At 38.1% G+C, this 26,339-nt stretch overlaps 1 protein-coding gene across 7 annotated transcripts in view; it reads left to right on the top strand.

Moving 5' to 3' along the window:
* Positions 1-9,405, top strand: part of RAP2C (RAP2C, member of RAS oncogene family) — a 49,274-nt gene extending 39,869 nt beyond the window's left edge. For all 7 annotated transcript variants that reach the window (XM_055267020.2, XM_063635352.1, XM_063635353.1 and 4 more), the window contains one exon: positions 6,895-9,405. The gene's annotated coding sequence lies outside the window, so the exon portion shown is untranslated. The remainder of the gene's footprint in view (positions 1-6,894) is intronic.
* Positions 9,406-26,339: the final 16,934 nt, after the last annotated feature.

Raw genomic sequence — 26,339 nt, 5'->3', positions numbered from 1 at the left:
ATTTTTAACCTATTTAGTTACCTACAGGAATGAGTACATAGTTTTTTTTAGTATCTCAAGCCAACTATGTTTATAATTTTTGTTAATTAACATACTAAAAAATGGAAATTATTATTAATACCTATAATCATTTTTATAGTAGTGGATCAAGTTCTCTGTGTAGGTTTTTGTTTGTTTTTGTAAGCAGAATATATAAATGAAGATGTTAGCCTTGAAATAAAATATCCAATAAGCTGAATTTCTAAAAATATTAAGGGGAACTCCCTGACCAAGATCTTTTAGAACAAAGTGCACTATATGCAGGGTTTTTTTTTCTGACATCAAATAAAATTGAACTGATTCCCATATATGGGAACCTCTAATCTGAGGCTAGTAAAATTTGTGGTTGTCCTTGTTCACCATTTACCTAAGAAGAAAAGAAAATAGATGGTGGATTTTGAATCCTATAGCTTGAGTCATGGAGCTTTGAAATCTGTCAGACCCAGATCTAAATTGAATATCAGACTTTGACAGGTAAAGTTGATTTGAGAAATGTTTGTCACTAATATTTAGAAGAATACCTTGTCCAAGTTAGAAATAATAGGATGTAAATCAGAAACACTGTTATTGTTGTTATTTGGTTGTTTTTAACTGAGAGGGAAAATTTATTAATGCTCTAAGAATTGCTTCTGGTAATTCCTCACATTTATGTCTTAACATCTTTCAATTTGGGTCACTGGTCTCGTGCCTAACACCTGTTTATCTGCATGGCTCCCAGGATTGTTTCCTCACCTTTTACCCTCCCATTGGCAGTAACTTTAGTGTAAGTTTGGAAGCATAACCAGATTCCTTATACACTGCCATCATCCTGATTTATTTACTGATCTGAGGAGCATATGATCAAGTGCTTTGAAGGGACTTCTTTTGCTGTATAGCAGCAGTATAATGGAAACCCGGGTCAGCATTGTCGCCCTGTTCTGGTTTCATTCACTATATCATAGCTCTTCTGTGCTGGTATAAATTATTGGCAGTTCACTGTTTTGGTATATTTTTGTTGAGAAGGATTGATGTTTGTTAATAATCTCATAATACTATAAAAGAAGTAAATCACTGTCCTGTGGGAGTTCAGGGAAAGGAGAGACCACGACCAATTAGAACAGAGTTTCTTAACATTCTGGGATCTTTGCTGTTTGGGGCTGTCCTGTGCATTGTCAGATGTTTAACAGCATCCCTAGCTTTTACCCATTAGATGACAGTAGCATCTTCCTCATCCCCCATTACGACAAGAATATCTCCAGAAATTGCCAAATGCCCCCTGGGGACAAAAATTGCCCTTGGTTAAGCGCCACTGAGTTAGAGATATTGGGAGCAATAGCATTTGAATCAGGCTTTGAAGATGGGTAGGACTTGAGGGGATTGGTGGTAGGGGTGGGGGGTGTCAGTGTCGACTTTCAAACAGAAAGAATGCCAAGAAGGAGCATAATCATATCCTAAAATATTCTGTCGATTCCCTAATAGGAAGGGGGAAGTGCAGTAAAGGTGTCTCTTAAATATGACAGTTTGATATATTCTTTTGGCAAATAGAATATTTTAAAGATGATTTTTCAAGGATTCCTTTATGTCAGTCCAGTATTGATGAAAGTGATAAAGAAAGAAAATGGGGGAAAGGGTGTTATTCACTGTGGTTTGAAGGTCTCCTGTAAGATTTTATACCATTTTTCTCAGTGTACTATGGAACAGGTTCTCCCAACTAGAGTAAATGGTGCATAAGAGTACCAAACACTGGGAAGCAAACTGAAAGGACAAAGATCATTATTTATGTCAGCCCAGTTCATTATATATTTCAGCCTGAAAAAAAAGAGAGATTCTTGGTTCAAGACTAGCACGTCATTTTACATGGCAGCAGAATGCCTGGGATGCTAACAAAGGCTACTGAAAGGCTAAACCCTATTTGAACGTCATTTTAGTCTAGCTAGACTTACTATTCCTAAATACAGTGGAATTGATGAACATTTTCAGGGTTTTTTTAAATAAAAAAATATAGAATCAGAATGGTTTTTAATTTTTTTAACTTTTAATTTTAGTTTTTAATTTTTATGGTATGCTGGGGGTTTAGCAAATGTGAGGAGAAAAATCCTCAAATCACATCCCATAAAATTTCCTATACAAGGTAAATATCAATAATATCAGTAAAACGCTGGGGTGGAATTCTGTTGTAGAAGTTATAGTTTTGTTAGATACTTCTTTTTTTCCCACTGCTCTATTTGCATATCACTTTGAATGGGGAAAATGGCTTATTTAAAATGCTCATCTGTCATCCAGTTCACATGGTGAGTCAAAGTGGAGCAGAGGAGTTGGAGGAAGAAGCTTGCTTTGGGGGTGGTATGTACCATAAAGGCCCTCAGCGAATCTTGGGTAAAAGGGAAAAACAAAACCACCTTGCCCTTTCTACTACCCCTAATTCTCCCAGACCTTCACTGAATTCATAGGGTTGGTTCATGGTTTGAGACTTGAGAGTGGACAGGTGCCTAGTTAGACCTGCTCTGGATGTGGAGGTGTCTGGTGATTAGAAAGACTCTTTGTATATCTGTTCCCTCTTTAATTGCTTCCTTTTAACCTCAAGATTAGGCTTTTATTACAGAATAAAATACATATGAGCCATTCAGTTTTACTCCATTACCTCTCTGGCTTAGAATGAACCATCAGTAGAATTAACAAAAATTGCATCATAGAGTTGGAGAATTGCCACCAAGGAAGTGTTCTAGCCATACTACAGAAAAGATTCTCCCCGTGGGATTACTTCTCAGTAGAATTCTACAATTCAGAAGATAATATCAGTAAGAAAAACTTAAGTCCTGTCAGCTGTTAGAAAAACATATCCAATCAAAAACATACTCCCAAGTAGTTTTAATTAGGCAATCTTAGGAATATCAAATTCAGAAAAAGCAATTTAGAGTTGAGGGGAGTACTAACTTACCTGGTCTAATTCAAAGCTAGCAGCTGGAATTGGATCACTGGGCTCACACTGCTGTTTATTATCACTGGACTTGGTTATAATATGTGAGATCTCAGAATTGAACTCATCATATTAATTTAAACATTCAGAGATTTTAGGTCTAGTGCATAAGCAATATAGCTAATCCCATCCCTTCTACCCTGGGTTCACTATAAACATTTAGTGAGCTTGCTTTCCTTCATGTGTGATTCTACCTCCATTCAAGGATTCTATGCCATAGGTTCCGCTTTTGCTCTCTGTGTTTAATGGGTGACAGTGAACAAGTTTAAAGATCTAGTCCTCCCACTCCAACCCTAGTAAGTTTCATGAGTGTTATGCACATTAGCATAGAGAAACAAAAAAGATATTTAACAAAAACATAACCCGTATCAGAGGAATTCCAGCCTGAGGCCAGATGCAGTGGCTCATACCTATCATCCCAGCACTTTGGGAAGCCGAGGTGGAAGGATTACTTGAGGCCAGGAGTTCAAGACCAGCCTGGGCTATGTAATGAGACCCCCCCGATTCTACAAAAAATAAAAATAAAAAACTTAGCTGGGTATGGTGGTGTGTGCCTGTAGTCCTAGCTGTTCAAGAGGCTGGGGTAGGAGGATCCCCTGAGCCCAGGAATTCCAGGTTGCAGTAAGCTACGATTGCACTACTGCACTCCAGCCTGGATGACAGAGCAAGATCCTGTCTCTGAAATTAAAATTATTATTAAAATAATAATTTTAATAGTTTATTAAAATTATTAAAATAATAATTTTAATAGTTTATTAAAATTAAAATAATCTAATGTTTTATTAAAATTATTAAAATAATTTAACATTTTATTAAAATTATTAAAATAATTTAACATTTTATTAAAATTATTAAAATAATTTAACATTTTATTAAAATTATTAAAATAATTTAATGTATTAAAATAGCACTTTTGATGATTTATTAACATTATTATTAAAATAATGATTTATTAAATTATAATTCCAGCCTGATGTTTTGCTAATACAACTAACTTTTAACTTGTGTATAAAATGCTAATTAAATATGAAAGGAAATTCATTTTCAAAAAGGTATTTTGGTTAAATCCCAAGAATATCATATCCCTAAAACTAGAAAAAAATTAAAAGTGATTATGATTACACGCTAATATTTGTGAGAGAGAGAGAGAGAGAGAGAGACAATGCTAGTAAATACCATTGTATTTAGATAAGGTAAGTCCAGTTAAGCTAAAAAGACATTCATAAACTGCTAAGCCTTTCAGGAGCCTTTGTTAACATACCAGGCATTCTGCTGCCGTGTGAAATGATGTGCTAGTCTTGAATCAAGAATCCCCTTTTTTTCTTCAGGCTGACATAAATAATCATCTTTGTTCCTTTTGTTCTGTGTTTGGTACTCTCGTATACCAATTTACCCCACTTGGGAGACCCTATTTATTTCATAATTTCCTGAGCAAAAGGTTTTGATTAGTGTGTGTTTTTTGTGCTTTTTTGTACTTTCCTATAATATTGCATTAGTAAAAAGCTAAAAAGTAAAACCAAACAATTAAGTAAGAGTTTGAATAGAAGCTTCCAGAGTTAAGATTTGTTGAGTGTCTTGCCGGAAACTTGAGAGTGAGGTCGAGGATAACTTGTGTTCTATCTTGAAAGCTGCAAGTTATACATTTGCAACGTGCTTGAATGTGATATCCTGCAAGTTAAAAAGTGCTGATTTGACCAGCTGCCTTTAAACCTTCAGCAATTTATATTTACGTAAATGAAAGTGTTAGTATATTGAAAATTTTGCTGTCACTGTTGAGCAAGAGCATTTACACTTGAAATTCTAATCTGAAAGAGACTGTTGTTTTTGTTTAATGCCAGCATTTTACTTCAGGATTTATTACTGCAGATAATTATAATTTATTACTCTTGAAAAGTAGCTAGGATTAATACTTTGTTTGCTTAAAGGTATGCCTAATGTTAATATTGTAGAGCCTAACTCAGGATTTATCTATATCTCTTGATTTCACAGGAGTATTGTCATCCTGTGGATGTGGATAGACCAGATGTTACCCGGGTTTTTAGAGGGTGGGAGGTGATTAATATATCGCGTTTTATTCAATATAGATTATGGTTAGTAAAATGATTTGATTATTAATATTTATTTTGGCTAGAAATAAATAATAACTACTTTCTCAATTTGATTTTAGAGAATGCTTGAAGAGGTCTTCAATATTTAAGAGAAATAATCATTTTTGAAAATCCCAACCTCTTTATAATTGTTTGATTTAAAAAAGGAAATGAAAATTTATAGCAAATTCATTAATTCAAACTAATTGAAGGAAGTCTTGTCTAAATTACTAAAAAGTATTCATAATGAATAATTTTTATTCATAATACTGCATATATAATGAAATACTGTTGTATTCAAGTAGGTATAGAAATTCCAGCTAGGCTAAAAAATATAAAGCTCCTTAGTCTGGATATCAAAATTACAATCCTGGTAGTCTAGAAATTTATAACATTGTTGGAAAAGGAAAACAAATTTACAACAACCCTGTGAAGAAAGTATTTTTATCCCTTTTTCGATGATGAGGAAACCGGACTTGCCCAAGCTTAAATAACTGGTGTCCTAATTAACAATTTAATGCAGTGTCTTTTAATTGGAAGAATGTTTCTATAATAATTTCTACAGAGGCAGACTTTTGTTCTATTTTTTCCTAATGTGTTTAGGTAGCACAATTTCAATAATGAGCAGAGTGATGTTCTTTAATAGTAATCATTTTTATGATATAGCTGCTAATAAAGCATTATCTCAGGCTCTTTGAACACTAATAGAAGTGTAGCTGTCAAGTGAAATTAAAATTATGCATTTATAAACATTGGTAGAGCCCTTAAATGATTATAAACTGGTTTCCCTTGGCATTCTTTCATAGTTGCTGTTCTACTTTTGTTTCTGGCTTTATGATAACATTTTTTATCTCATGCATTCAAAAACAAACATAACTCTACTCACCTAGAAGCTATTTGGTGATTCAGCACAGTTGAAGGACGCTCTATCTGTCTGAACGATAGATTTTTTTTCCCTAGTATTAGCTGGAAGGGCAGAAATCTGTGAGCTATAAGAGCAGGGAATGAGGAATCCCAGTAATAAAAGAAGATCCTGTGGTTGGGAGGATGTCCCCAAAAAAGGGCAGACCCAAGTGGAAAATGTGAACTGCTGCTATCACCTAGCATCTGACCTAACCTAGGCGCCTAGTAGGTGCTCAGTATCTAGACCTTGATTGAATTTCCTTCCTTCCTCCCTTCCTCCCTTCCTCCCTCCCTCCCTCCCTCCCTCTTTCTTTTCTTTTCTTTTCTTTTTTCTTTTCCTTTCTTTTCTTTTTTCTTTCTGTAGTCCTCCCACCTTGGCCTCCCAGAGTGCTGGGATTACAGACATGAACCACTGTGCCCGGCCTGAATGACGTTTTCTTATTTTAATCTCTCAAAAAACTAAATTTAGGAAAAGTCTAACATACTGCCAATTAACTCATAATTAACATGCATTTGATAACAATACCCTTTCCAGTTAAAATGTGAAGAGATCAAGTTCAATGTAGAAGCAGCATTTGCAACAACTTTTATACTGTAAGATCATTTAAACCAGTAAGGACATTTTTAATATTGCATAAGTATAATACAAGTATAAGGCATAATAATATTATAAAAGTAAGCTAGAATAGCTACACACATGCACACACAAAGTGCATTATATCCAATGCATCACTTCTGTGTTTCTATTTTTTTTAATGACTTATCAGGATGAGGGAAAATTAACTTTCTACTTTAACTGAAGTTTGTTATTCTTGTTACCACTTCTCTGTGTATATAGCTCTGTTGTCAGTGTTCTCTTTTTAAACTATATATTTCTACATTTTTATGACATGTTTATCTTAATTGCAGATAAAACTCAGAGGAAATTTGCACAGATGCTGCTTTGGAGAACTTTACAACCTGGGTTGCAGAACTGAGCCTTGGTAAACCTGTCTCTATTACAGCATGTTGCCATACATCTATTTAAGTGCGTAAGGTCTTTGGCCTTCAAGATCCATCGACCTTAAACAGGAATGCTTAGCACGTTTACCATACGTTTAAAATCTATTCTTTATCAATCAGTCCTTTTATAGCTTTCTAAGTTCTTATTGATGGCTAATATGCAAGGGTTAATTTTTAATATTTTAATTGATTTCTTTAATCAGTTTCTCGACTTGTATTTATTAAATACTCAAACTCAGTATTACCTACTCAATGCCTTTTAAAAGAAAGTTATAATGGAGAAAAAATTGAGCCTTAAACAAGTGGTTACTTCTGTATATTACCTCGTACCAGTGCTTCATCCTATTTGTAAAATCTTTCTCCTTTAAAATTATTGGTTAATACTTTGAGACTTTGTTTACGTGTGGCAGTGTTGTAAAAAGAAACTAAAGATCACATTTTACCTGTATGGATGGAATATCCCTTTTCTTCAAGTGCAGTTTGTGATGTGTGGTTTTTTTTTTTTGTAATTAACATGTTCTGAAAGTTACAATTGATATTTGAAATTGACTGTAGAGCATTTATTTGAAGAGTTAAGCATTCAATTCCATTAGGTTTTCACATGTGTTAATCTCATTTACAGCATTGAATTGCGGCAGTAACATTTTCCTTTCTGTGAAGTTCTAAATTTAGTTATGACCTATTTAGCAATGCCTTTGAAAAGGGATATTGTATCCATGGTAAATTAATTGTATACCTAAACAGAGATAGCTCATCTTTGCCTATCAGGCTTCTAATTGACATCTAGTAGACTTCTGCACATGTAAAATTGAATTCAAATAAAATCATACACACTTTCTAGTTCTTAATATTTGTCTTTCTGAATAATAGTTTAAAGCAATATTTGTTAAAGTTTTCTTGCACTATCACAATTGCTTTTTAGTTATTTCTCAAGAAGCATGTTCGTAGTAGAGACAAAATCTGTGTAACAGGAGGGAGAATAGCGCCAAGTCTCTGGGCTATTTTTTATTTTTGCAAATGTGCTTTCTAATAGCCATTGCCTTCCATGTTGTTTACCTAATCAGCACATTTTGTCTGAATACTTGAACATTTTAACAGTAACGCAGGTATAGAATCAGAAAGGAAACTTATGCAGAGTAATATTTTGGTTCAGTTTTAACATCGTGACAATGAGGGCTTTTTCTAGCAATGATTTTTAAATTGTATAAGTTTGGCAGTATTTTATTGTTGAGTTTTTATTTGGTTTTAGTTGTGTGCTTTTCATTTGCAGAAGTTAGTAACTGCAGCTCACCTACTGCACCAAAGTTCTCGATTTTAGGAGCCCAGCTTTAGTCATTTGAACATGCTTCTAAATAAAGTAAAACAAAACCAAAACTATACTTTTGATCTATAATAATAGCTCAATAACTTTGTCAAGGAAAGCTCTAGTATATGCAGTGATGGTTTATGAAAGGGTGTGGCAATTTTAAATTTATATTGTGTGTGATGTTCAACTAATGTGGTATCTACATTCATGTGAGTTATGGGTCAGCATGACCATTAATTATTGAGTAGAAATTGATTAAACTTTGATTTCCTTTTTTTAAATCGTGTTGCATTTGATTCCTGAGCAAATTCCCTCAAAGTGAACTCTTGTTCTTAAATTTTGAATTTTACCGTGAGATTGTAAAGATAGAGGCAATTGAAACATTTTTCCTTATTTATGAACTGCTTGAAATGAATACTTAATTTAAGTTTGCACTTTAATACCAAACTTAAAACCAAACACTCATTTAAAAGTAGGTTAAGTGATCATGGATCATTGTTATTAGCTTTGTGGCTTTGTGAAATTCTAAAGGAATCAATAATTCATCATGATTTAAATTTTCTAGAGATTTTGATTTTTTTTATAACGTTTCTTTCCTGTAGATTGTGTTCTTGTTTCTCTCTCTCTCTCTCTCAGAATTACAGTGTTCATTGTCATTGACCTCAGCAGCAAATTTGACTTGAATTCACTTAGGATCGCAGGAATCAGGGGAAAGTGATTTTAAAGGTGGTTTCTCCAGCACATTTTAAGAAAAGGGACCAAAAGTTATTTTAGCTTCCTCAATAGATTGCATGTTGCTTATTAGGATAATAAATTAATATTAAATGCAATATATGTCTTGTCTTTACTATGGCATCTATTTAGGAGTTGTTCAAATCACTGCAGTAGGGCTCTGCAAATAAAATAATGTAACCTATTATCACGGATCTAATGTACTGTAACTTTATCAGTGAAAGGTAAAATCTCAACAAGTACAAACATTGAACAATTACCTATAAAGATTTGTAAAAGTAAAATTTTTCCAATAGATTTCATTCTTGTCATTTTGTAAGACGACCCTGCAGTCCACCTGTTTGTAACTTTTTTAATAAAATAGACATCTGTATTACTGAGGTTGGTTTCTTTAATTATTTGGTGTATTGCTTCATGTTCTGGATTTGCTAACTTATAAATCTTTCTCAAAACTGAAAATCATTACTTTTTATCAAAATGATCATGTGTGTTGCAGTACATGTTTAAACAAAGTTAAACATTCATTCGCTTGTTTCCTTAGTTAGCATTCTGGAATATTTTGGGGGAAAACTGAGAATGATATGCCCTAAAATATAGTATGTAATCAATTTGAATAATTTGTAAATAAGTCAGAGATTATAGACAATGGCTGAAAATGAATGATGTGTATAACTTGATCTACATGCAGAAAGTGGCCAAACAACAAATTTGTTCACTGGGAATTGTCCATGTATACAATATTTCAGACAATATATTTTTTTGGAGGCAATCTTGCTCTGTCAGGCTGGAGTGCAGTGGCACAATCATAGCTCACTTCAACCTCGAACTTCTTAGGATCAAGTGATCCTCTTGCCCCAGCCTCTTGAGAAACTGGGACTACAGGGGCTTGCCACCATGCCCAGCTAATTTTTCCATTTTTTTGTAGAGATTGGGGGGGCGGGGTCTCACTATGTTGCCCAGGCTGGCCTCAAACTCCCGGGGTTAAACAACCCTCCTGCCTTGGCCTCCCAAAGTGCTCGGATTACAGGGGCAAGCCACCATGCCCAGATTTCAGACAATATTAAGCAATACAATTAAATTTTGAAATATTAAATTAAGGAAATATGACACAATTATTTTGTCTTATCCAGTGAAACATTTTGACAATCACTTTAATTTGCTGCCCAATTCAATATTTTTTTAAATTGTTGAATAGATTTTTTAACTTCAATTTTTAAAAATCATTATCAAGCTTTTCTTTGAAGTTGGGCAGTTCTGTCTATCTAAATGTACACAGACTGCATTTTAAAAATATTTGTAAATGAATGGGTAGTTTTATATACCTGTATCATATAGAAAATATCTTGTTTATTACCATCAATTATTGGCCTTCAATTGGGCTCCAGACATTCCATATATGCTGCCTTAGATGCTGTCCTTGCAGTCAATACATAACTTTTTTCTACAATGAAGGCACTCAGGATTTCAGGGCCTTCCACCTTTTTTCCACTAAAGGAGTGGTATCCCTTCATCCAGCAAGATCAACGTGTTTAACCAAGTGAGTAGCTGTGAGAGGACAGAGGAAGATAAGAGCTAAGGGAAACTAGCCTGACGAGCCAAATCAGCATTGAATATCAGTAAGGGACTCTGTCACAGCCGGACTACCTTTACTTCCTCCCCATTGTCTTCTTCATGCCATTCTTATCCTGGGAAAAGATTCACCTAGTCTTAACACTTTTCCAGGTTATAGCATCTTGGGGTCAAGCTTCCAGGCTGTAAGATTTCTCATTTAGATTTAAAGCAGAGACAATTTTTTGGTTAAACTTCAGCTTGTACACATATTAATCTCATTTGAACTTTACCGCTAGCTGGTGTTTTGGAGTTTATCGTTCCCATTTTATAATTGATGAAACCAAGGCTCAGGAAAGTTGTGCCTTAAGTTCATAAAGGTAAGGTCAAATGATTAAAATGTTGAGAAAGTTTCTTGGAGAAGTTTTCAAATAAATGTATCATTGGGTAGAGTCAGATGGGTACTATTAAAATTATAAAGCTTATGGAAACAAGATAAAAGCAAGAAATAACTATTTTAAGTCAGTGTGATGGTCCATATGTAACAAAATACTAGCGTCCTTTTTAAAGGTAATGTGTGTGTTATATTACTAAAGTTTATGTAAGTCATAAGCTATTTTCATTATAGCTATTTTTCTTTGGAAAGGCAATGTCTGAAATCTAGGATTTGGCAGCCTTTGACCACCAGGCAGAATCCAGCCCGGTTAGCAGTGCCAAAAGAACTGTAGTTAGATTTAGCAGCTGTATTCTGAATCAATCGCAAAGCTCAGCTGCACCACTTTTCTACCTACACTTACAGTTTGAATGGAGAACCAGAAGTGCAGCTGATCTTCAACTCGTCTTTTGTCAGCACAGAGCCATATCCCTGTGCTTAAAAGCATTGTTCTCAATGGGTGAGGTCATCCCACTCCCGAGCTCAATGGTCGTGGTATGGTGTTATAATTTATGAGCGTTCTCCCATAGATTGTGAATTCCTTGAAGGTAAGGACTTTGCCTAAGTCACCTCTTCATCCTTAGTGCTTATCTGTGGTACTTTATAGTGTTCAATAAATATTTGATGAAGTTATAGTAACAGAATGAGTAAAGCAGTTGGGTGTTTGCTGTTCAGAAAATCCTAATCTTGCCATTTTCTGCTCATCTTTTTAAATTTATAACATTTAGGTAGTGTGGGCAGTGCATTTTCTCTTCCCCATCTGCAGTGCTAAATTGTTACTTGCTTGTTTGTTTTGCTTCCTGTTTTTGTTTATAATAGTTGTTTCTAAACTCACTTCCAGGGAAAATGTATACTACAGAGAGATGGTCCATACAGGCACACTGTGAATATGGACTAGAGGGCCTTGAGTCTAAAACTAAATCCTCCAAGACTCTAGGGACAAGAATACAATCAAGAAAGGGTATTTGCGGCCGGGCGCGGTGGCTCACGCTTGTAATCCCAGCACTTTGGGAGGCCGAGGCGAGCGGATCACAAGGTCAGGAGATCGAGACCACGATGAAACCCCGTCTCTACTAAAAACACAAAAAATTAGCCGGGCTTGGTGGCGGGCGCCTGTAGTCCCAGCTACTCGGAGAGGCTGAGGCAGGAGAATGGCGTGAACCCGGGAGGCGGAGCTTGCAGTGAGCCGAGATTGCGCCACTGCACTCGCTGCAGCCTGGGTGACAGAGCGAGACTCCGTCTCAAAAAAAAAAAAAAAAAACAAGGGTATTTGCTATCCATGCCTGGGTTTCCTCTCCAGTAGATCCTGAAGCTTACTCAGACCTGTTCCTACTTCATTCTTAGGCAAATCAGAGAAATGTTTATAGTGGATTCCTAAAACATCTTAAGTATTTCCCCTTAATGAGGCATTAATTTCTGTTCTTCAAACTTCTCCCTTCCAAAATTTCGGGTGATCCCCCACCTATCTCCCTGCAGTCAATTCCTCTGCTTTTCCTTTGTCTCTGTCCCATTCCCTCATTGTACCTACAAACTAATGTGTACCCTCATGTAACTAAACTCCTACCCTGTCCCTTCCATTTTTTCTACATGAATCATGAATAGTTTTATGAGCACTAAAGCTATTGGAAGTAAAATTTTCTTACTCTGCTTCCCACAAGCTCCAAGACTCAGTCTCCAACTTTTTTTTTTTTTTAGACAGAATCTTGCTCTGTCGTCCAGGCTGGAAGTTCAGTGGAGCAATCTCGGCTCACTGGACCCTCCGCCTCACGGATTCAAGCGATTTCCCTCCCTCAGCCTCCCAAGTAGCTGGGATTACAGTCACTTGCCACTACGCTCGGCTAATTTTTGTATTTTTAGTAGGGACAGTGTTTCGCTGTTGGCCAGGCTGGTCTCGAACTCCTGACCACAGGTGATCACCTGCCTCAGCCTCCCAAAGTCAGTCTTCAACACTTTTGACAACAATAATTAGAGACATTTTCAGGCTGCCCTTAAAGCAACCTAAGGTTATCCCCCAAAATGTTAGCCCTACATGTTTGCTTCAATATGAGTGGCCCGTGCAGTCTGCCAAGTAACCAGAGACTCCTGCGTGCCCCAGAAAGCCCCTCCAGGAATTGGCTCCTGAGGCACTAGATACTTTCTTACTCATGCTGTAAGCTCCAGGGAGTGCCCTGGGCTTAATAGCTTGAAGTTCCTACAAGCTGCTGTAAGCATTAAAAGTTGAGGAAATGGCGGGGGGACGGAGGGCGGTTGTTAGAGCCCATGCTGAACTTTTCTTGGAGTTTGAAAGTGGGTGAATGTTAAATCCACAATTGAGAAATAGAAGGATTTCTGACGGCTCTGACCCTTCAACTAACCCCAGTTTGGGGGTTTGTTGTTCCTCCATTTAAGAGGGAGCCATAGGAAGCCTGGATACTAGCAGACATAGTTTTCTCTGTTTTTTTTGTAGTCCCTCTTTGGGACATACGTGTGGCTATCCTTAGAAAAATCTCAGCTGAAGTGTAGACATTATGCCATGCCCCAAGATAGCTCTGACAATGTTCTTGGTCCTTTGCTTAGGCCCCAAAATACACAGAGGTGAATGGAAGGGGCAGACATTTAAAAGACAGACACAGGCTTTATCATGTTGCTTGGCTGCAAACTGAGACTGTGTTGGGTGCTTGAGTCCCTCTGGAAGCTATGGCATGGAGAATAAAGCCCGTGCTCTCTAACTCAAAAAAATGTCTCAGCTACAGGCCTTTTGCTGTCTGACTGGTTAAAGAGAATAATTGCAGTGACCTAGCAATGGAAACCTAGCCCAAAAAAGAGTGACTTCTCTTGGACAGTAAGTAGTTGCTTAGTGAGAAAGATTCTAGATTCCAGACAAAAATGGGACAAGAAGATCAGTGTCTTTATTTAACATTTGCCAAGCTTCTAAGTATGTGTCAGGCACGGTGCTATGAGCTGAGTTTATAGGAGGAATGTGATATGGCCTCATCCTCTGGTGGAACTTATATTCTCACCTAAGAGACAGACTTTTAAGCAATAAATATGAGGCAATGTGATGTATGCACTAATATCAGCATGTGCCATATGCCAGAGAGCTCAGAGAAGGAAAGGGATTTATTTTTCCTGTAGGAGTCAAGGCAAGATCAGAGGAACTTGCCTTGTGGGCTGATTCTTGAAGATTAAGGAGCAATTTGCAGTTAAGAACATATCCAGATAGACTTTGAGAGAGGATACTCAGGAAAGGCGTAGAGTCCTGAGTCTGCCTGGCAGGCTTGGGAGACCTGGAGTTAGCAGGGATGTCAAGAGGGGCTGGCTAGAATAAGAGTGAGAAAGAGTGATGGGAGATGAGGGTAGAAAGCAGCACAGGCTGGAATGTAAGGGTCTTGCATGCCATACTGAGCCTTTGGGGATTTCTCCTGGCAACGATGGGGAGTCACTGGCCTGCTGCAGCAGAGTGGTAGGAGCAGATTGGGGTTTTAGAAAGACACAAAAGTGAAGGATAGTTTGGAGGGGTTTACCTGGGGCAGGGAGATCTGTAAGGAGACCACTGCAATCATATAAATAAGAAAGAGCAAGAGCTTTAATAGGGCACAATTAGGGAGAATGAAGAGATGGTGATAAATTATAGTGGCCTAAGATATGGATTCAAGTCCCAAATCTGATCAATCACATTCTTCAGCTTAAAAATCTCTCATGACTCTCCAGGATTCACCTCATCAGACAAGGGCTTTCACATTCCAACTTGGCCTATCTCTCCAACCTCACCTTTTATGCTAACTCTCATAATCTAAGCTCCAGTTTCAGTGACTCCAAACTTCTTGCTGGTTCCTAAACCAAGCCCTACTCAATCATGTTTCCATGCCTCTGCATGAGCTATTCCCATCACATGCAATACCCTCTTCTCAACTTCCTCCCCTTAGGGAATTCTTACTCATCTTTATAACTCATACCTCATTTCCATGGATCCCTTATTTCTCTCTCATTCTCTGCACAGAGAATCTCTCTCTCACCCCTCCCCTCCCCCCCACCCCCTCAATCTTTCTTTACACTTCCAGCTTGGAGAGCACCCAGTAAATACATATTACATCATTTCAAAATTACCTGTTTACGTGTTTTCCACTCCCACAAGGCAATCAGCCTCTCTTAGGAGAAAAATGAATTATTTTTCACCTATCATGGCATTGGATGCATAGAAGAGTTCAAGAAACGCTGAGTGATTAAATGAATTTTGGCAGTAGAACTGGGAGAACTTGATGTGATTATTGGTTATGATGAAAAGGGGGAAGTATAAAGTAAGCAATTTCTAGTTTGGGTAACTGGACAGGCCTAAATAATCTAGATTCTAAATAAGTATTTTTGCTTTCACTCTTGATCCAGTCTAGTCTTTTCTTTACAAAACAACCACAGTGATCTTTTACAAATGTCGACATAATCCTGACTCTCCCCAGTCAAAAGCTCCCCAGTGTCCCATTATCACTATCAGGCTTGGTCCAGACTTCTTAGAATGACCTGGCCCCTGACTACTTGTTCGTCTTTGTTTTCCACTGCTTCTATCCTCACACTTTCCCTTTGACTATCACATGAGTTCATAGCTTCTTGCATACACTCTCAAGATTTTGCTTAGTGTCTTTCCTCCATATGAAACTTCCTTCCTGTTCTTTGCCTATCTCCTATCCTACTCATACACTGAAATTCCTTGTCTGTCTCCTTTTCTATATGGTAAGCTCTAAAAGAGAAAAGTTTATGTGTAATTTACTCGTTATCTCAGTATCCAGCACAAAATAGATGATCAATAAAGATTTTTGAACTGAACTCAGCTGGGTAGATGATAATACTATCAGTAGACCTTTCGTACTGCAAGAGGAAGTTAATGGGGTAGTTGGGAGTGAAGGGAGTGTGTAATTTCAGCTTGGGGCATGGCAAACTGCATGTGACAGGTGGGGAGGTGCAGTGGGTAGTTTCCCTAATTATCTCAAGGACAAGCCTCTGTCTTCTGCCCATTCATGGAGAGGCACTCTTAATGCAGACTCAAACACCGTTTCTATTTAAGCAGGGTGGATGTCAGCCTCCCAATGTACATCAACATGAAATCCACAGCCAATGCAGAAAAGTCAGCCACACCAAATTTCTAGTCCTCTCTGCCTCCGGCTCTGTGCCTGAAGATGGGGGTTGGAATAGAATGATAAAGACTTGTTTTCTTCCATCAGCCTCAAGTGGGGCTGTAGCCAAATTCAAGTGAAGCTAATATCAGGCTTTCTCATTTCTGCAAACCTTGCAAATTTATGGGTAAATTCCAGTCCCGCTTTTCCTTTCTTCCAGCAAGTCAAGATGCTTCTTAGTCTGTTACTGAGTATTTTTCCATATTTTATTTGGATGTGCTGAAGTATCTTTCATTGATATAAACAAAGTTAAGAGCTTCAGCCTCCTATTAAGGTTTCCATGGGAGCATTAGAAACTAACATATGCATTGCCTTTGGCACATAATTCCGGCTCTGATATGTTTATTTGCTGTTAGAAAATAATATATAGCAGTGTTATAAAATTGAGTGTAGAGATCACCCACCTTGTAGAGGATAGTCATTCTATAGTATGCATCTACATTGTCTAGCATAGGATTTCATCCTATTCTGCATTGTTCTCTAAATGTGTCTCATTAGGAAACCCCGTGATGGACATTACACAAATATACCATAAAGAAGACAAGGCTACTCCTAAAAGACCTTCTTTGACTCAAGAAACAGGACCTCTCTACACGGGCAGTTCTGCACTTAGCTACCTCAGGGCCTTCCTCCACCTAAGATCAGAATCATGTACAGTGTACTAGCTTCACAACAGCACATTTGTTTCTTTTAGAGTTTATTATGATCCTAAAAGTTAGCATGAGGAAGGAAAAACCATTTCTGTCTCCCCCAAGTCTCATGTTCTTCTGGGTATCCGAAGACAGGTAAATTACATACAATGTTTTATTCTGGTTCTGTCACACTCTGTGAAGGCATATTAATTACCTTGTATTATATCAACTTGATGATCTATTAACATTGAATTACATGGCCTCAAAGTCATATTGTGTCCGGAATTGGTGGGTTCTTGGTCTCACTGACTTCAAGAATGAAGCCGTGGACCCTCGCAGTGAGTGTTACAGTTCTTAAAGGTGGCGTGTCCGGAGTTTGTTCCTTCTGACGTTCTGATGTGTTCGGAGTTTCTTCCTTCTGGTCCGTTCCTGGTCTCGCTGGCTCAGGAGTGAAACCACAAACCTTCGCGGTGAATGTTAACAGCTCATAAATGCAGTGCGGACCCAAAGACTGAGCAGCAGCAAGAGTTCTTGCAAAGAGCAAAAGAACAAACCTTCCACACGGGGTAAGAGGACCTTGGCGCAGGTTGCCACTGCTGGCTTGGGCAGCCTGCTTTTATTCCCTTATCTGGCCCCACCCACATCCTGCTGATTGGTCCATTTTACAGAGAGCTGATTGGTCTGTTTCACAGAGAGCTGATTGGTCCGTTTTGACAGGGTGCTGATTGGTGTGTTTACAATCCCTGAGCTAGACACAAGAGTTCTCCAAGTCCCCACAAAGCACTGATTGGTGCATTTACAAACCTTGAGCTAGACACAGGGTGCTGATTGATGTGTTTACAAACCTTGAGCTAGACACAGAGTGCTGATTGGTGTATTTACAATCCCTTAGCTAGACATAAAGGTTCTCCAAGTCCCCACCAGATTAGCTAGATAGAGTGCTGATTGGTGCATTTACAAACCTTGAGCTAGATACAGAGTGCTGACTGGCGTATTTACAATCCCTTAGCTAGACATAAAGGTTCTCCAAGTCCCCACTAGACTCAGGAGCCCAGCTGGCTTTACTTAGTGGATCCTGCACAGGGTCCGCAGGTGGAGCTGCCTGCCAGTCCTGTGCCTTGCGCCTGCACTCCTCAGCCCTTGGGCAGTCAATGGGACTGGGAGCTGCAGAGCAGGGGGCGGCACTCGTCGGGGAGGCTTGGGCCAGCACAGGAGCCCACGGCGCAGGGGAGTCTCAGGCACGGAGGGCTGCAGGTCCCGAGCCCTGCCCCGCGGGGAGGCAGCTGAGGCCTGGTGAGAATTCCAGCAGAGTGCTGGCAGGCCAGCACTGCTGGGGGACCCGGCACACCCTCCACAGCTGCTGGCCCGGGTGTTAAGCCCCTCACTGCCTGGGGCCAGCGGTGCCGGCCAGCTGCTCCAAGTGTGGGGCCTGCCAAGCTGACACCCACCCGGGTCTTGCACTGGCCCATGAGCGTGCGTGCAGCCCAGGTTCCTGCCCACGCCTCTTCCTCCACACCTCCCTGCAAGCAGAGGGAGCCGGTTCCGACCTTGGCCAGCCCAGAGAGGGGCTCCCATAGTGCAGCAGCGGGCCGAAGGGCTCCTCAAGCATGGCCAGAGTAGGCACTGAGGCTGAGGGGGCGCCAAGAGCGAGCGAGGGCTGCCAGCACGCTGTCACCTCTCAATATCAATCAATATACTTCTGAAAACCAATTTACTGTTCATCTTAATTTTTTGAATTATTTGAAAAACTAAGAGTAATGGTAAGCACAAGCCTTGGCCTTAGCATTCATGAAAATATACTACAAAGCTATAGTAATTAAAACAGGTTGACACAACTGTAAGAATGAACAGACAGATCAGTGAAACACAAAGATCACCCCCCCAAAGATTTTTTGTTCATATAATGTAACACATTATAAGAAGGTATTAACATATGTGGGGAAGTATGAAATTATACTACAAATAGTGCTTGGATAATTAGATAACTATTGTTGACTAAAGAAAAAAGTCAAGCTTTTAAATGCAGTTAGTCTTATTTAGTCTTATGGAGGACTATAGACCAAGGCCTAAATACTGTGCTCCTGCACAGTATTTCAGCCTATTGCTTATATACAGGTGGTAGGGGTTTGGTACATGCAAAATCACATTAAACTTGCTCAGAAGTTACATTCCAATCATATAACTGGGTATAAGAGTACATCTGGGGCTGGGCACGGCTCATGCCTGTAATCCCAGCACTTTGGGAGGCCGAGGCAGGCAGATCATTTGAAGTCAGGAGTTCGAGACCAGCCTGGCCAACATGGTGAAACCCTGTCTCTACTAAAAATACAAACAATTAGCCAGGTGTGGTGGTGTGCACCTGTAGTCCCAGCTACTTGGGAGGCTGAGGCAGAAGAATGGTTTGAACCCAGGAGGCAGAGGTTGCAGTGAGCCGAGATCACACCACTGCACTCCAGCCTGGGTGACAGAGCTAGACTCCATCTCAAAAAAAAAAAATAAAGTACATATGGTTATCAATACAGAGACATAATCACTAACCCAGTCAGATGTTATCTTCTGTGCTGAAAAGGCAAGGACTAGGATCATTCGTCTTTTAAGGAATATACGTCTCAGGCAAGAGAAGTGGGGGCCCATGTGCTCTATCCTCTTTTGTCTTCAAAGCATCTTTCCAGAGAGGTGCACATTATCACAGAGTCAGGGTCTTTGTGAAATTATGCTTGCAAGCAAAAACGAGCAAACACAGCTTCTTTAGAGCTTCATCTCACAACATGTATTAATATAGAATCCAGAAGGATCTAAAAAAGGGAATGTGAAAAACTAAACAAAAACAATAGAAAAACCCAAAAAGACTGTTCATCAGATCTGCTAATAATGAAAACCTTTTTAAGTTTAAAAGCAATGGATGGCATAACAAAAGATTTTTAGATTGTACTAGATTTTTTAAACTTTGAAGAATATTGTAACAAATATGATAAATGAGGGATTGATAGCTTTAATCTATCTTTTAAAACTCATACAAATTGAGAAGAAAAACTTAAAAATTCAAGAGAAAATTAGACAAAAAATATTTCATAGAAAAGATATATATGGCTACATACAAAAATTGTTCAAGCTTACTGGTAACAAAAATATGCAAATAATACAACAGTGAAATATTATTTCATTGTTGTTTACTTAACTTCTCTTATTTTGAAGAAACTCCACAAGATACTATTTGTCATTTTCTTTGTTTATCAACCTTTCTTGGTATTCAGATGTTCTATCAAAAATCATATTCCTTCTGCCTGTAGTATACATCCTTTATCATTTCTTATATTGTATGTCTGCTGGTGGCAAAGTCCCTGAATGTTTGAAAATTGTATTTTATTCTCAAGATTCAAAGATATTTTCATAGATGTGGTACACATATGGAATACTATGCAGCCATAAAAAAGGAAGTCAAGTCCTTTGCAACAACATGAATGCAGCTGGAGGCCATTATCCTAAGTGAATTAATACAGGAACAGAAAACCAAATAACACATGTTCTCACTTGTAATGTAAATTTGGGGCAATAAACCCACACAAGAGCTAAATTGTGGTTATAATTAACCAGGAATGGTTATTCGCCTTCTCCCACCAACTAGCTGTGATAGGCAACAAAGAAACTTTCCTTACATTTTCCTGAGGATATGTATTTATTTCTGGTTCACCTTTACACTAACAGCATAACCCTTTAGGATACTAGATTTATGGTAGTAGGGATTCCTAATTAGTTTCCCCATCTTGGTAGAGCCCTGAGATTTATGTTCTGTCCCCATATCTGGATAAATCACATAGACACAAAAGAGCAAAGTTCAAATTAGGCTGTTTTGGCAAATGTCCTTAGGTAAAAATTTCAGGGCTTGGCTTATTTCTTTGGGTTGCTGCCTTCATTTAGATCCGTGCCTGGTAATTTCCATCTCATTAGCTTTTTGACACTTTTAACAAGATTCTCTCTCTTTCTCCACACATATCATATATACACTATATATGTATACATATAATATATATACACTGTACATAGCATAATATGCATATACTTTATCCAGCAGTTTTAGCTGTTTTCTGCCTGCAGAAATCTGTCCAAATACCTAGACAGCCATACTATCTGAAACTAAAACATACATTTTATTATGAGTGAAATTAATAAAGATATTTATAAAAAGATAATCCTCATTATTAACAGACATGGGGTAAAAAGAGCACTCATACACTACTGCTAAGACTGTACATTGAGTGTAAATTAGCTTAACCTTAAATAGAGGACACTTTAGTGGTATGTATCTGGAATCTTTTAAATGTTCATCAACTCGACTGAATAATTCCACTTCCAATAATATATAATAGTAACTAAGCAAAGATGCTCATAAACATGTATATTTGAGGATGTTTATTGAAATGTCATTTATAATAGGAAAAGAAAATGTGTATGGCATATTGATAAAATGAAATACTATGCAGCCATTTATTAAATATATTTTATAGAATATACAATATGACATGGGGAAATGTTCTCAATAAAAGGTTAAGTGAAAATCAGAATACAAAATTGTATATAGCAGCAGAATCCTAATGTGTGTGTGTGTGTGTGTGTGTGTATGCATGGAAAAACATCACAATATTAATGGATACACACACACACACACACACCCCAGTATCTGTAAGGAATTGCTTTCAGTACCCCCGTGGATACCAAAATCTGTGATGGTCAAATCCCTGATATAAAATGGTATAGTATTTGCATATAACCTATACATATCCTCCCATATAGTTTAAGTTGCCTCTAGATTACTTATCATACCTAACACAATGCAAATGCTATGTAAATAGTTGTTATACTATAGTTTTTATTTGTATTATTTTATTTTATTTTTTTGGAACAGTTTTGATCAGCGGTTGGTTGATTCTGCAGATGCAGAACCCATGGATATGGAACCCATGGATATGGAGGGCTGATTGTGTATATATATATATATATATATATATGTATCTATATATATGTATCTATATATATCTATATATGTATCTATATATATGTATCTATATATATCTATATATATCTATATATATCTATATATGTATCTATATATATATACATACATGTATGTGTATATATATATGGTTAAGTGAAAATCAGAACGCAAAATTTTATATAGCAGCATAATCTGTGGATATGGATTGTATATGTATATATACAGTCAGCCCTCTATAACCATGGATTCCATATTCATGGGTTCTGCATCTGTGGAATCAACCAACTGCTGATCAAAACTATTCATATATATATTCAGATATATATATCAATAAAATAATGAAAATAAAAAATATAGTATAACAACTATTTACATAGTGTGTGTGTGTGTGTGTGTGTGTGTGTGTAGACGGTGGGACTATGGCTAATTTTTGTTTCCTTTATAAATTTTACATACTCTTCAGGCTAGCGTATATTGCTTTTAAAATCAGAAAAGAGTCTGTTAATAAAAAGCAACACACTGGGAAAAACTGTGAATATTTAACAGCAGTTCTTTAAATGGTTGATATTCTTAATATACAAAGAACTCACGTAAATCTAAACAAAGCCTTAAGATTCTAGATATAAATATCCTAATATTGCTATCAATAGTACTTTGAGTACTGTGGATCTAAATTCAATCGCTCAACCAATATTGAAGAAAACTCTTTCTGCATAGCTGAACAAATGGATTTTATTTTACACAAGGGAAAACTACCCCTCTTCTTGGAGAGGCTGGAAAGCTATAGCTACATATTTTGGCTCTATCCTTTATGTGAAATGCAAAGAGAAGCCCCTGGGCTGCCTGTGCATACACACATTTGCACACATGCATGTGCTCTCTCGCTCTCACTCTCTCTCTCACACACACACACACACACACACACTTTTCTAGTTCTTGCCTTCTCCTTTATCCCCCTGAAGGGTTTGTACCACAATAAATTTTTTCTGGGTGTTTTTAGGGGGGTTCTCACACATGATCATGAATGAGTAGTGTCAAAATAAGTACATGGCTTTGTGTTTTCTTTCTCCCATTATTCTGCTCCAGCTTATATCCTCTAAGTGCTCTCATGTGATCTAAGCATTGCTATATTTTCTAGGCAGAGCTGACACTTATGCTGTGTAATGCTGCATTTGGAAGGCACAGTACCACATCAACTAGATATCAGCTGCCTCTGCTGCCTTCTGCAATTCACAGTAGAAACTGCTGTTACTTCTATGGAGTAATAATAGTTTCCCTTAGTAGTAGCTTTTCTAAGATACCACCAAAATTAGTGCTGGGCATCACTATCATGTGCCCAGAGCAACTGTTGACACCTTGGAGACTTGCAGCCATGGTCACCATGGACTGTTGTGCAGATTGCACACTGCACAAGAGATGCCTCTCTGAGAGGACAAGGAGTTGTCAAATTCATCCCGTGTTCCCCTGTCATGCAGTATGCCTGTGGAGTTGAATCTGTCCTAGAGGAGAAGATGGATACCTATTTCTAATTCACCTGCTCAGAGAGTGCATTGTTCCCTCACCAAGATTTGGGGCTGCCTAGAGCAGGTGCCATTTTCTAATTTGTACAGATACAGTATAGACTAGCTGCAGCTCTGCCTATAGATGTCCAAGTATATGATATTTGGGAGGATGTGGCAGAAAATGCCTCTCTTTTGGGGGCTACCCTCAAATGTAAGCTCTGTCACTTTGTTTGCTGCTTCATCCCCAACATTTAGCACAGTATCTGGTACAGAGCAGGTGTCAGATAAATATATTTGTTGACTGAAAAAAATGAATGAATTAGTACAGTCCCAAAGCAGTCATGCATGTGCATAATGAAAAAATATTTTTGTAAAACAGCTCTTTTTGTTTTTATTGACTACAACTTCTTACATACCCATAAGGCTCAGACATTGAATCTATGGTGCTAAGTTTGGAGACAAACTCCAGTGACAGCCACTGTGCTCTACTCAGAAATGTCCCTCCCCTCTAGTGACTAAAGCTTTCTTACTGGGCCAAGTTTGCATACCTCTTTCTTTTTCCAGGATAAATTATCTCCCAGGAGGATTCTTAGTCCTTCAATACAAACATATTTCTGACGGGCCTGCCCCACCAGTTTCTCAGCCATGCCCAGGCATGTGTGAATGTCAACAATTGACAGAGCTTAGGCTCAAGCTAAGACCCTCCCTACTCGGCAACTATACACACATATAAAACCACATTTGAAATATTCATAACCATACCCAGATACATACATGTCTGTTCATGCAGAGCCATGCATTCACACACTTAAACTCATGCATATATGTAATCACTCATATCTATAAAAAAGTATGCATGTGCACATTTATGTATACATATGCACATTCAGCAGTACACGCCAAGCACATCTTTCTAACACGTTTCTAGTTAGATCTAGTTCCTTGCCAAGGATCTTGATTTTATTTTTTCAACTCTACAACAACTTCTCTCATTTTGATTTAACTCCCCCCGATCTAAATTCACACATTGGACCACCTAGCAGGGATGATTCTAATCTATTTTAGTATTCCAAGGAGTTTATATATTTAAGCTTGTTTCCCCTCACACTTGCATAGCCACATCCCCCCAATCAATACCTTCAGGTATTGCCCAGATTCTCTGTTTTTTTTTTTTTTTTTTCTGTTTAAGACTCAGTTATTTGTGGCTCAAACAAAATTTGTGGTTAAACCTCAACAATCTTAGATTTGAGGCAGAGAGATCCATACTAGACATGATGACAAACTAAATGAGAAAGTGATGAGACAAAGATAATGCAAAATGAGATGTCTGAAAGCCAGGAAGAACTGTTCCTCGGGGGAGTTGGGGGAGAGTTCCTGAATACAGTATTATTTGAACTAGGCCTTGAAGGATGTAGTGGACTTGGACGTGCAAGGACAGAGGCAGGAAATTCCAGAAAGCAAGAATGTTTGCAAAGGTCCGTGGATAGGAAGAAGTAATGTGTACGAAAAACTGAGTAAGTAAGCATGAAGGGGGATAAGTCAGCAGGGTCAAATCATGGAAGGTCTTATAGCCCTGATAAGAAGCTTGATCTTTGTTTTTAGGCAAATTGGGAGGCATAAAAAGGATTTAAGCAAAGGAATCACACTGGCTGCTCTGTGGAAGGTGGATTCAAAGGGGGCATGGCTAAAGCTAGGAAAAACTGTTTGCAAGCTGCTGAAGAGTCCTGATTGAGTATGATGGCAGATTGGACTCACGGTGTAGAGCAACAAAGGAATGGTCAATTTCAAAAGATATTTAGGAGACAGAGAGTAGTAAGAGATAAGGCCGGAGGGTTAGACAGAAGTTGGACTTTTAGAGCTATAGGGGATCATTGAAAGATTTTAAGCCATTTGAAGTTCTTCAAATGAGAGATTTGATCAAATTGGCATTTTACAAAAATCACTCTGGCTGCAGTGCGGAGAAGGATTTGGAGGGGAAAAAGGGTAGAGGCAGTTAAAGAAGATCAGAATTATTAGGTAAGAGATACTAGAGGCCTGGTCTAGGGTAGTGGCAGTGGAAATGGATACAAGTGGCTGGATTTGAGAGGCATATTATAGCAATAGATTTGATAGAATTTGATGACAAATATATTATGAAAGGCAAGGGTATACCACTAAGATCCCACTGTGGACCTGTGTTTGGTCTTCATAAGTTTTAATGGCAAAAATAAACAAAAGCAATTATGTTTCCTTAGTGAACAATGACGCTGCAGTCTTACTCATGGGAAGAATGTGGGCTTTGTGATGGGGCCAAAAAAATTGTTATGAGCACAGAGGACATTTATTGAGTCTGCATTCAGATAATGCATTTGGCCTGGTCCCCTCCACTCCAGATCACCTTCTCCCCGGTCAGTGCAGTGAAGACGAATATTTCTAATGCTGGCCCTGTGAGCCTTCAGGCAGAAAAGTAAAACAATGATGGCAATGGCTTCCTTTAATAGAGTGCCGGCTTGCTAAGTGTCAGACTCTACACATACTTTCATTTGTTTTCCACACCAAATCCTCTTTCTAAAGCCTATGAGACAGTAATTATTATCCTCATTCTCCAGATGAGGAAAATGAGGCTCAGAAAGCCACAGCTGGGTCACCTAATGACACAGTCATTTTGTTCCAATCTGTCTAACTTCAAGTGCATGCTCTTTCAACTACATCAGTGGTTCTCAAACTCAGCTGCACATTAAAATCATCTGGGGAGTATTTTTTTCTCTCTTTAAATCAACTCTACTGGGATATAATCCACACCGTACAATTTGGGAGTACAATTCAATGGCTTTAATATATTCACAGTTAGGTGCATTCCTCACTGCAGTTAATTTTAGAATGTTTCATTTCCTCAAAAAGGAATATCATACTCACTAGCTATCACCCTGATATCCGCCATCCTCCACAGCCAGCCCTAAGCAAACACTAATCTCCTGGCTGTCCCTATAGATTTCCCTATTCTGGGCTTTCATATGAATGGAATCATATAATATCCGGACTTTTTGTGACTGGCTTCTTTTATTTAGCATAATGTCTTCAAG

This window comes from Symphalangus syndactylus, chromosome X (assembly GCF_028878055.3).
Source record: "Symphalangus syndactylus isolate Jambi chromosome X, NHGRI_mSymSyn1-v2.1_pri, whole genome shotgun sequence".
NCBI classification, from domain to species: Eukaryota; Metazoa; Chordata; class Mammalia; order Primates; family Hylobatidae; genus Symphalangus; species Symphalangus syndactylus.
Note: the sequence above shows the minus strand (reverse complement) of the source record. Positions and strands in the feature narration are given on the sequence as shown.